At 32.0% G+C, this 12,971-nt stretch overlaps 1 protein-coding gene across 2 annotated transcripts in view; it reads right to left on the reverse strand.

The window, feature by feature from the left end:
• Positions 1-12,971, reverse strand: part of LOC118202932 (popeye domain-containing protein 1-like) — a 145,852-nt gene that overhangs the window by 33,958 nt on the left and 98,923 nt on the right. The window lies entirely within an intron of this gene.

Below are 12,971 nucleotides of genomic sequence, written 5' to 3' on the forward strand. Positions count from 1 at the left end.
AAATTTCTAATCAAGATCTAAAGTTCATTAGAATTCTTTTAATTTTAGAGGCTATTCTTTAAATCTGCACTGCTTGTTTGAATCTGAATCTGCCAACCAGATTCGACAAATGCATTCTGGATTTTATAAAATTTGTAAACCTTATACATATTATTGTATTACATAAATAGTAGAAATTTCAAGTCAGAATTTGGGTAGAAAGAATGAAGATGAAACAAAAGAAGTGTACATATGTTTTGTTGTAGAGACATTAGGATTTTTATTGAAAAATTAACAGCGCCTTCGCCGGAAATCGAACCGCGGACCTCTGAAATACCGGCCCAGCGTGCAGAACCACTACACCACGAAGGCACGATAAGAAAGCGGGAAAAATATTTTTTTTTTTTTGGTTACATAAACTTCAAATAATGTCGAAGGCGTTTTGTGTACTAATTACCATATGTAATTGTACTAATTACCATATGTGTACTAATTACCATACGTGGAGTAGTAAATTATTTAATTTTATTAACCAAAAAATGACGCCGTTTCACATTCATAAGCCATTACATATTAGATTATAATATTTTGTTTCTGATGTATCCTTTCTAGAAATAAACCGTAATCAGATAGCATTTTGGGGTTCCATTTACCTTTTACTACAGTACTATATACTATACAATATAGCATTTAACTTACGTTATGAATGGCTTTTGCAATAAGCAGTTTTAAATATTCCGAAATATTGCGACAACATAATAAAAGGGCCTACTTTTAAAATGCTGGCACGTTGCAGGAAAGAATACAATATATTACTTTCATACATTATGGTAACATTGGTGCTTCTGGTATCCATGTATTCCGAAAGAAACGTTCTGCATGCTTGCCAGTTACGGTTTCAAAATTATGTGGGAAGTTCAGAAATGTGGACAATTTTTCGAAAGATTGTCAAGAGCTGCTTTTAAGATATAATATAGGTCAAGGAATGGGAATATATTGCGCTTTATAATTTTCACCGGCCTGTATTGCTAACTGATCTGTCAATTCATTGTCATGTGGTCTAACATGTGCTTTTATCCAACAAGCATTGACGTGAATTCTTTCACTGTTTCGTAATAAATGCTAAATCTTATGATTTGATGGTGGATATCTGAGAGTAATGCTTGGAATATAATACTATCATTGTGAAGATGATCTTTCCAAAGACAATTTACATAACAAATACGCATCCCGCATTATCATTAATTCTAGAGCCATTGGTGTAGATTACAGGCATTTTGTTGAGATGCGATAAATATTCAGGTTGTATTTCTTTATTAGTTTCATTAATAAATATACTTTTAGGTATTTATTCCTTTATGTGCCGGATTTGAATTTTCATAATAAAATGAGTTAAATACTTTTTCGGTATAATCTACTTACCTTTTGAGTTGCGAATGGCTTCACGCTGTTCTCAGATATTCGATGGTAATAAATTTGCAAGCACAGTAGCTGCAGCAGTCGAAGAACTAAGGTAATTCTTAGTAATTTTAAGGACCAGTGGCGCTGAAGGCTTAATGGATGTTTAAGTTTTCGGTTTTACACAGGAAGTACTCAGATAGCAACTGCGTAAGTAAGGATCTTTCTTATCACAGTACTGTATAATTAATTATACAGTACTGTGATAAGGATATTGCTTCTATATATATGCGGTCAAACGCCAACTGACGCCTTTAAATCTTTTAATATGATCTGTCAAAAGTTTTGTTCACATTGCTAAATTTTGTATATGTGGTATTCAACGAAGATTTTCATTCCATATTAAAAGTAAATATTTTATTTTTTTTAAGCACAGGAAGACCCTATTAAAAATTACACTAAGACCTCTATTACAGCATACTTGAAATTCATATTTCTTCGTTAAAATTTAATGTTTCCAGGCGATTCTTTCATACCTGTAGCCAAAGTAATTAGCAATGATGAACATTAATTTTCTTTATGAAGTAAGATCGAATCTAAGCTTTGTTTCCAGGATTTCATCAACAGTCTCCATTTTTCCACACTTTATCGGTGTGTTAAAGTTTCAAGCTATTTTTCTACGTCTCCGTAATATACAAAATACATTTTTCCGAAAACAGTTATTCAAAATCTTGCTGTCTCCGAATGAAAGTTATAATTTTTTGTGCCTTTTTTCATCTCTTTCAGCATGAAGTTAACATTTCAGCTTCATTTTTTAATAAATTAAAGTTTTTAAAACATTGTTTAAGCCAAACCGACTTCCATAAGCTACGTCTGAAATGAAAAAGATAGCCAAATTGATTTTTGATTCAGAAAAGTAGTGTCATTGGATAATTCTCATACAAAGAAATGGAGTCACTATCACGGACTTTCAGACTTCAAAATTTGGACCAAAAGATACATGCGAATCACTAATAAAAAATTTGCTGTTAGGTGTATTAATGAAATTTGATTAATCGGTTTTTAGTGCTTAATTCAAGAAAAACACATGTTTGTTTGTCTGAATTTACATCTTGATTTGATCGGTGGCATTTTAAGAAATAGAATCTGAGGTACCGTTTCTTTCTGTATCGCAGATCTCTCTACAGGACTTTTGAAATGATGGATTTGTAGTACCTTGACTTAGAAAGAGATAATGTTTACAAATGGGTACAAATTACCCAGGCTTCAATGTAATAGGCAACTTCCTGTTTCTATCATACTGATCCAGGAGGCTTCGAAATTTGAATAAAATTAGACGTTCACTCTTTGTATAGATAAAACAAATAAATATAAAGTGCTAGTGTGTTCAAAGTTAAAAACTTGAAAGAAAGTATCAAAAGCAGGGTCAAGAGATAAAAAGTATCATGCAATCGATATTTTCCACATGTTAAAGTATTTGTTCGATATCGATTGCTTCCTTTAATCGATACCCTTCTCAGTAGTCACTGACACTGATAGTAACATTCCATTCCAATCACTGAAGTCGTAAATTCTAAGGATTTATGTTGCAGTTTTCTAGCAACAGTATGCAGTAGTACATCGATTTACGTGTTTTTCCATTCGCCGCTTTTATATTCCGTTCTCCCATTTTTCGGGAAAGAATAAATGAATACCTTAAAAAGGATTTTGGACTATGCCTATCATGCTAAAGAGAGAAATAACAAAAAATTAAAGTTTAAGAAAATAGATCCTCAACTATATTAATAATTTTTCGAATTTTGAATTTTCTGAAATTATATGGGAAATTGTTATATTTCTTTTCTTTATATATATATATATATATATATAAATCTTAGAAGTAATGACAAGCAGAAATTTTGATGGCGTAGAAGTGTTGATTCATAATGAATAAGAAATTGGAGTCGAAATTAGATTAAATTTTCTTTTTTTTTTTAAATTTCAGCAAACATGTTGTGGCCACAAACAAGTTGGCACATTAAATGTGCCTATTCCAAAAAGTTTACATTTTAGATAAATCTGCAGTAAGACAGAAGGAGCAGACAGACAGCAGTCCAGCTAAGCCAAAGCGTTCAAAGCGAGTGCGTTATGTTCAGGGTAAAATCCTAATTTAGACTCAGTTAGTTTTGATTCTCAATACATTCTAATTGGATAGTTAATATTGCTATAAAATTACTATTAGCTGTTGAGTTTTAGTTCCATTTCATCATCAGAATTGTGTAAGAATCATATGACATGGATTACTCTCGAAATGACGCAGTGCAAATACAGGTTACTATTTTTAGAACAGAATAGAGAAGGTAAATTAATTTACGCTTTTAATTTAATCTTTTCATATTTATTTTTCTTACACACACACACACACACACACACACATATATATATATATATATATATAACATAAATAGCTAAAAGACGATGCTTTGACGGAAAAACACGAATACAGGAGCAAGTCTGTTTAACATTGAGTAAATGATTATCTCGTTGAATTGGCGAGATATCGCCAGGCTGGCAATGGTTTTGATAACTAATTATTGTACCAAATTTGGCGAGAAATCGCAAAACTTAGCGATCATTAGGTGACATTTTGGTCCGGTCCGTGTATCATCGTAATAGGTATTGTAATTGAATAAAGATAATTAATCTATATATGCAACTGTAACCGTATCTGGCCCTCATATGCCTTCTAGTTTTCAGAAGTACTAGAGATTTCTCGGCGGCCGGATGATACCTATATGAGACTGGATAGAGCATCTACTCGTTAGTTCAGAGCTGAAGTCGGAGTATTAAGATATCCGAGACAGCTTCGCCTTTTGGAAGCGCTTTTCATCGCGTTATGTTTAACGTTCTTAGTAGTTTGAAAAGTAATTACTAATTGTACTTTGTGATATTGAGAAGAGTTATACGATTATGTTTATGGAAGTTCCAGAACTGGTGAAGTGTTCGTTTTGGTAAATATAAATTTTCTCAAATTATATTCGGTTCTGTGTGCATTCAATCTATTACGAACGCGTACGCATGCAACAATAACTATGCAGTCGAATTTAAAAAAAAAACGATGCGTGTTAATTTATACAATAAATTTATTAAATTAAAATATATATCTGCGTGGATTTGATAAAATCAGATTAAATTTGTCTCATTCTTTAAAGAGGTGTCTGTATTAGTAGTACATGTTTTTTCGTTTTTTTACATATACCTGTTAAGCCAAAATTCCTAGAAATATTATCGAACAGATTCATCACATTCATAAGCCAATAGTCCTCTCCTGTTTCTTAACTGATAAAGTTCTGCTCACCACACCTAGAGTGCTTAAAAAATTTTATGGCGGAAAATAATTGCAAGGGTGGTGCAACATAAAGGCTCTCCATCTCAGCTTTATCGATGCGTATGAAGTCCCAGATGACAGTCGCCATTGCTAAAGGACAGAGAAAAAATCATGATTGAAAAATTGTGCTGGAGAATAGTCAGACAAGATGAGTTGGCTGAACTCCAAAATGTTCATCATGTGTATTTCTAAGGTTTTCTATGGTTCTTTTCGGGGTAGATGGCCAACTTCAAAAAAGTAGAGATACCTACATCATAATTGCTGATGAAAGCTTAATCGATAAAAACTTTCTTCCATTTAGTAATTATCTAGATTATAAACATAATGATTAAGTGAAGGATATTTTCCTCTTCATCGCGTTATGAAATGTAATTAATTTCCATTTTCGCACTTTTAATTGTTTTTCGGGAATTTTTGAAGCAATTAGAAACATCGGAACAAGTTCGAAAATGCTATATGACAAGTTTTAGCTCAGTTATTTTAATTAAAGACTAAAGATGAATTAGCGAAGAATTAATAAATATGTTAGATATATTAGGTTTTTATTCTGACCCAATGCTTTCAAAATTTGATTACACATTTGAATTTAAAGCAGTTTTATCATTTTACATATTATTATTACAAGTGAGGTGAATTATAACAGTGAATTACAACAAGTGTGAATACATAATTAGAATACTAGATTTTAATAAAACAAAAAACACACACTTGAATAAATTATTCTTAACAAAATACTTCAAATAAAAATGTATGAAACTGCGAGAAGTTAATTAATTCCCCCCGAAAAAAAGGCCACTTACTTTCAATAAAATATTTTCAGTTCTCAGTTTGTGTTAAGTAGCCTGATATTCCTGTTTTAATATTCAAGTATAACTTTATTTATCGTGTATTGTGTTAATTATTATGCTTAATTATTGTGTATTGTGTTTATTATTCAAGCGCTATTCTTGAGATATTTTTCCTGTTTTTCTTCTTAATCTGTTTCAAGTTGGAAAAAGGTGAATGATAAAAGTTGGTAGAACAATTAAAATGTTATTTTTTTTTGAAGTGCTATCCAGATCAAAACTAGATATATTTTCGGTGATCAAAACTAGATATAGTTTCGGTGAGTTAAGAGGCCGGATAGATTTTACAGTAGAAATTTATAGATAATTTTAACAAAAAAGTACATTGAAACTTTATCAGTTCTATTTATAATGAAAAACCTATCCTCTTGAAAATTTTAAGCTTTTGGTACGGGAAATTTTTAAATGCCAGAAGAACTGAAACAGTGGTTTTTCTCATGCGTAAGGTGGATACAAGCCAGTTTTTTTTAGAAATATTCTCCATGAAGTTATCCCACGCCACAGATAGATAGCTCTCGAATTTTTTTGTCTTAATTTTTAATCAAGTAATATGCAAATTTTGTTGTGTAAATAATTCTTTGATCGCGTTATAAATACTAGGTGAATGATTTTCTGATTTAAGAAAATCTTAATTTTATTTGATTCTGAATTATTTATTTTAATGATTTAATTTTGGGGAAAAACAGATGCTTCTAAGAATATTATTTAGTTTCAAAGAATATTATTTAGTTTCAAAGAGTATTATTTATTTTCCTTTTATTTGCAATTTTTGTCCAAGCTTTGATTCATTGTGAAAAGGAGCAGGGAAAGGAGGCGGATTTTGTTAAGTCATGATTTCGCGCGCTTTGTCCTTTAAAATGTTCTAGAAGAAATTTCTTTGTGCAATTGACTCAATTAAAAATATTCATTTGCACGAAATTCAGGAAAATGGAAGATTTTTTTATAAGTGTATATTCATTAGCGTAGAAGATGACGTTCCTTTTAATGAGGTATATAGCAGTCCTTTATGTAACTGCAAATCGATGTCAGTAGTGTATGTTTCTTTAGGATAGAAATAAAAAGCTCTTTTGGAAAAAAGAACTAACTTTTGTGTCAATACAGATCGGAGCTCTGATAATACAAATTTAATTACTTAGATATCATTTATATTTTAAAGGAAATACTGTTATATAAGAATTCTAGGAATAATCAAAGAGAATGAATGTTGCTAATGTGATTAAAAATTTATATAGATTGCATTACAAAGCGAATTTTTGAGAGCTAAAAAAGTAGGTATCTGCATTTTCTGCGGATCAAGTTATTGAAATATTGTACATGATAATACTGCAATTCTGTGATATCTGCTTTCAAATTGCAACAAAAATGATGTTTCAGGTCATATGATAAACAGACATAAGTTCATGAATTGATCTGCAAATTGTCTATAGAACTTTGCTTAATTCTAATTCAGCTGTGATTACTTACATCGTATATTACTACTGATATGACCATCAAAAATACCACTGAAGCTGTTAAGCCATTGGACAGTTTATCATTATGAAGAAATTCTTTGCCCAGAATGCCTGCCATAAGCTCCTGATTGTAAGGTTTATCTTAATTTATCTAACACTTAATTTTTAGTTACTTTCCTGTCCTCTCTGAATTTCAGCTTACAACTTCCGGCCAGAACGTATTTTCAGAATCGCGGTCAAATGCAAATGAAAAGAAGAAGTATTTAACTGTGAAGTTCTACTGACTTCGTTAGAGAGCCAATGATTCTGAGCAGCGGAAGTTAGCCTTTTGGCGATACTCTCTCACAAGCTGTTATTACGCTCAGCCGTACTTTAGGTATTTGATAGCTTCGCCGTTAGCTACCGTTAAGGGGCCAACTCTGTTAGAATCTTGATAGCTTCGGCTATATCTTTTTAATTAAGATTAGTTAAGTTTTATTTCTTAATTTCATGATTCAAGTCCGAGTGGAGGCTTTACTGTAAACTCCAAGAAGGAGTCTTTTGTGAAATTTATTTGAAATAATAAAGGGTATTTAACCCTTCTCTAGTATCTGTTCTCTGTCTACTGAACTAAAGCGAGTATTCGCTTGCCTGTTCTTAAGGTTCGTCAACTTTAGCTGTAACTTAAAAGATAGGAATCTTAAATGCTTCGACACACCATTCTGTCTTAACGCTGATTCGAAACTTTAAAACTCCATCATTGATAAGTAAAAACACTGAAAAATATATTTACTGCTTTTGTAACGCCAGTAACATAAAATTTCTTTTTGAATAATTTCGATGTGATATAAGTAAAATAATAATTGGTTATAAGCAAGCTATTGGCATTATATCTCACGTTTTAGATGTAAATACCTTGAAATCCTTTCACTTTATTTGCAAATTATAGCAATCAACTGATATTATTTATTATATATTAATGTAATTTATATTTACGTATATCTTTATTTATTTGATTTTTGGTTGTGCAATATTTCATCTTATCTAGTTTCCCGTTGCTTTAAAATAAGCCATATACATAGAATATTTACATACATAAAGTCAGGAATCTTCGCCTTCAAAAATGGAGTAGGAAAAAATATGAAATATGAAAATATGAAAAAATCAAACGATTTTCCATGCACAGTGGATAGCTTAGAATTATTCGATCATAAAAACAGCAACCATTTCCAATGAATTATGGAGTTTTAGATCTCTGATGTTCTGTGGTTGAATCTTTGCTACATTCTAATAGTTTGTATATCAACTTATAATGAATGGTCCTTACTGATGATTCGAAAAGTGTAAAATACCTAGATCCTAACAGAATGCAATGCAGACGATTCCGCATGTACTATTATGATAATCTTGACTTTAAAGATACCTTCGTAATAATAATTCTTAGCTACTAAACAAATTGCACCTCTGAATTTTAAGCACAAAAGTGTTAGTAAGATCCCAATGTTTTCCAGAGTTTCCTCTCAGTGTCATGACATTACAGTAAATGCTCAAAGTGTTATCCATATTGCAGGTTGATAAGATAACGCAAATTGAAAACCGTCTGTTACAAGATTAAATTCAGAATTTTCAAAATTTTATGAAATTTTCTTAATATCTTATATTATGGTAGCTATTGATGAGTAAAGATTTAGTGAGAATTAAGAATTACAAATCATTTGATATCCCCATACAGTGAAAGTAATTCCATTTTTAAATTCTGCGTACAGAATCATATCATGATATATATTCAAAGTTCTTTTGTAAAGTCATTGGGCTATTTTTAAAGCAGGAGTGATGAAAAATAAGCAATGCCCTCGCCGGGAATCAAACCACCGACCCCTGGAATACGCGCCCAGCGAACAGACCACTACAACACGAAAGCACGATAAGAAGGCGGGAGAAATACCTTATATACTCCACCTTTTAAAGGGCGACTGGGGTTTTAGGGATACCAATCGCCAAATCCTGGGTGTGAAGAAATATCATCCACCACCCTTTTAGTTCGAGCGCCACTGTAGAGTCATTATGTACTTTTTGAAAGCAAGAGAGATTGAAAACTGAGCAACGCCTTACTCGGGAATCGAACCCCAGAGCTCCGGAGTACGCGCCCAGCGTACAGACCATTACACCACGAAGGCACGCTAAGAAGGCGAGAGAAATACTTTTTAAAGGGTGACAGGAGTTTTTAGGGGACCCAAACGCAAAATCCTGAGTGTGGAGAATCATCGTCCGCCACCCTTTTAGTTCGGGCGCCACTGTAGAGTCATTAGGCTACTTTTGAAGCAGGAGTGATGAAAAATGAGCAGTGCCCTCACCGGGAATCGAACCACTGACCTCTGGAATACGCGCCAGCGTAAAGACTACGAAAGCACGCTAAGAAGGTGGGAGAAATACCTTATAATTTTACTGTATTCTTAGTGTGTGTACTATCTGAAATGTTTTATACGTAGTGACAGAGAATATTTATGAGGTTGAAGAAATATTTCTTATTATATCAGATTATTAACGAGCTAAAATTTGAAAGTAAAAATCGGAGCCAAAAAGTTGTCCAACTTGAAACTAAATAAGATCATGGTGCTCAGACTCAAAGGCTAATTAAATACTGAACAGAAAATATACTGCTGCCAGATTTTTATGCACATATTGTGCACGCAGCGATCGGAAGAGAGCTATAAGATATTTTTTTCTTATACAAATCTATCTTTTGATACGTTATAAGATATTTTCTCCCTCCTTTCCGCATGCCTTCGTGGTGTAACTTTATGCACAGTCTTCAAGTATTCGGGAAGTTCGGAGTTCGAATCCTAGCGAAGGCATTGCGAATTTCTTCAGCTTACTAACATTGAAAAAATTCTACAAAACTCTACAAGCTAAAAGGTGGTGAATGATATTTCGTCACCACCAGGATGTGGCAAATGGATCGATAATCCATAGCCACCCTTTAAAAAGCGGGAGTATACAAGGCACTTTTTCTCTCCTTTCCGCATGTTTTCATGGTGTAACTGAAAGCACACTCGACGTGCATTCGAGAGGTCTGGAGTTTGAATCTCAGCGGGGGCGTCATAGATTTCTTCAGCTTTCTGGCATCGAAAAAACTTCTGCAAGTCTCTACAACGTGATAATCATCAAAGGAAACATTTTGATGTTGTTCATTATCTTGGTTAAATATAAAATTGTAAATTTAGAGATTAGATATTATTATTTATGTTGAAAAGACATTATTTAGGTCAAGAACAGAAGTGAAAAGTGATTGGTAAATTCGAAGCAGGTCAAGCCAGAAGCTCCTGAATCTATGAAAGAAAACATATTCGATGCATTACAGGTGTCATAGTTAAACATAAAATTGTAGGCTTGAAAGAGGTTAAATATTGTTAACTGTGTTTGAAAGACATTGTTTAGACTTGGAGCAGAAATAGCGAGTGATTAGTAGATTCGAAGCGGCTCAAGCCAGCACTTCCTAAATCTATGAGTGAGTTAGTCCAGGGGGTGCTGGTCAAGCATAGTTAAAGATCTCCATATAGTTGAAAATTTCGAAAAACGTGCTAGCACGAATGTATAACTGCTTTTTTTACCACATGAATAATTAGATTCTGCGTATTTTACTGCGTACTACTGTTCGAGGAAAACGCAGCATTTGAAGACCATTATATGCCATCGCTGATGTGCAGAAATTTTTACACAGCGATAAACATTTTGCTTCGTATATCACTGAAGACAATCCATAAAAGAATAATACCTAAACGATCTTATTTCGGGATGGAATACCTGATCTATGTTACGCATTAAGAGAACTTCCGTAACAGATATGGAGTTCATTGTGGTTGCTTCTCGTGATTTCTCTCCAAATAAAAACGCCAACAGGGAAAGCAATACCACGAGAACGTTGTCTTTGATTAATAAGGAATAAAAACTTTCGTGTTCCAGAATGACAAAAGAACGTCCAAAGTGACAATTGAAATTGAATTTGGACTCAACCACGAATTATACTGAAGCCCACTCTCTCGGTTCCGTTGATGACATTTGAAACACTTTTTCATGGAAGACATAGAAAAGAGGATACAGCGCATGGTTTTACGATAAAAAGACGTGGGAAGCGGTATATCTGCGTATTCGAGTACCAATAGTTATTCAGAGATCTAGCGATTGCCCAATGGTTCCTAAGCGCGTACATTGAAAAATAAGGGCCTTTATATGCCGCAATTACCTTTGATCAACAAGATGCCTAGTTCTTCCCATACTCAGAAAGTGATTTCAGATTCTTAAAAACATGCTGTATGGAATATTCATCTTTTTGAGACGTACATTTGTATTTGATCTGCTTTGATTCTATCGACTGCTCAATATTTTTGGCCTACTAAATAATGCATTTCATATATGATTAACAAAATATAATTACTTTGAAGCAAATTCCTATGAAGCAGTAGGCTTTGTGTTCAAAAGCACATAACTGCTATAATCCACTCAATAGAATATCAGTCAATAGAATTTTAATCCATTTTTATATAGTGAGCAAATCTTTTACCATTATCTACTAATCTGAAAAGTGTAAATGGAAGCATTTGAATAAATAGAGCCAATATAAAAAAAATATTTTTATAAAACTGTATTTAAAACAAATAACCCTATTTCTCCGAGAAAAAAAGGAAATGGGCGAATGGAAATGAAAAATACCAAGTCAGTAACATAAACAAGTTCTGATTTTGGAAACAGTCATTAATAATCTGAATTTAAAATAATTAAAGCGAAATAAACCAATGATTATGTAATTCTGATCACAAGCTTTCTCTTATTAATAAAAAATCTATTCTTATTCTTAACAAACAAATAAATATTAATTAGAAAATGTGATGAAAATTATAAACATAATATATTCTTAATACAACAGACGAAATGAAATAACATTTAAATTAACTGAAACTTATTTCAACTACAAAGTAGCTCTGACAGCCTTTTGAAAATGAGATAGTATTACGACATAAAATAAATGTACCTTAACTTGAAGTGAAAAAATAACGAAACTTACTAAACTGTAAGATATTACCTATATATTAAACAAGTATAAAATAGTTATTTATTAGTTTAATGATTAGACAGCTTACATTAATTACTTTAAAATGCTATTAAATATATTCCATACTGAAACTGTACAGAACGGGTATATTTTCTTTCATCGATTCGAGTTAAGTTTTGAAATTGTTTTCCTTACGAAACATATTTAAAATGCATTAAGAACATATTATCGCAAACAAATAAACTAAACTTTTGATATTTTTGGAGATAATGCACTCAAGTTTGTATTAAGCAATATAAAAATATATATACATTTGTTTTTTTTTTATCAGAAAAATATTGCCAATCTGTACTCTGATTTATATGCATGGTTTTCAAATTCTTAAAAGGTTTCGTATATGTATATTTTAACATTAATGAAATTCTAGTCTTCTTTTTGATTAATGCCATAAAATGCTGATAATCGATGATAAACAATTCAAACAACGTTGCAATTCCATCAAGCTGAAAGCTCAACTAACTCCAGGAATTGATATTTCAGACAATGCTTCAGACATTTTTGAGATTAGAAGTAGATACTATCGTGAATGTTTATTGTATTCTCAGATGTTTCTAGAAAATACTAAGCGGAATGGAAAGAACAAAATATCATTGAAATGGCGTCGTCTGGAGATTTACATTCTTTCCGTTTAATAGAATTCACTGCAGAATTCTTTGAGAAAATGAATTAGCTTTTAAATATATTTAACTAGGCGAATACAAAGCAATTCTGTATCTGTATAAAAGCAAAGAAATTCTTATCACTTTCATAAAAATATGTTACGTAGTTGCCTTGTTTAAAATTTCACTTTTAGATTTTATGTAATAATAAATCCTTTGATTTTAAAACTGAATCTTTTAACT

Source organism: Stegodyphus dumicola, chromosome 3, assembly GCF_044657685.1.
Source record: "Stegodyphus dumicola isolate Sdum_Otavi_A_Nest chromosome 3, ASM4465768v1".
In the NCBI taxonomy this organism is placed as follows: domain Eukaryota; kingdom Metazoa; phylum Arthropoda; class Arachnida; order Araneae; family Eresidae; genus Stegodyphus; species Stegodyphus dumicola.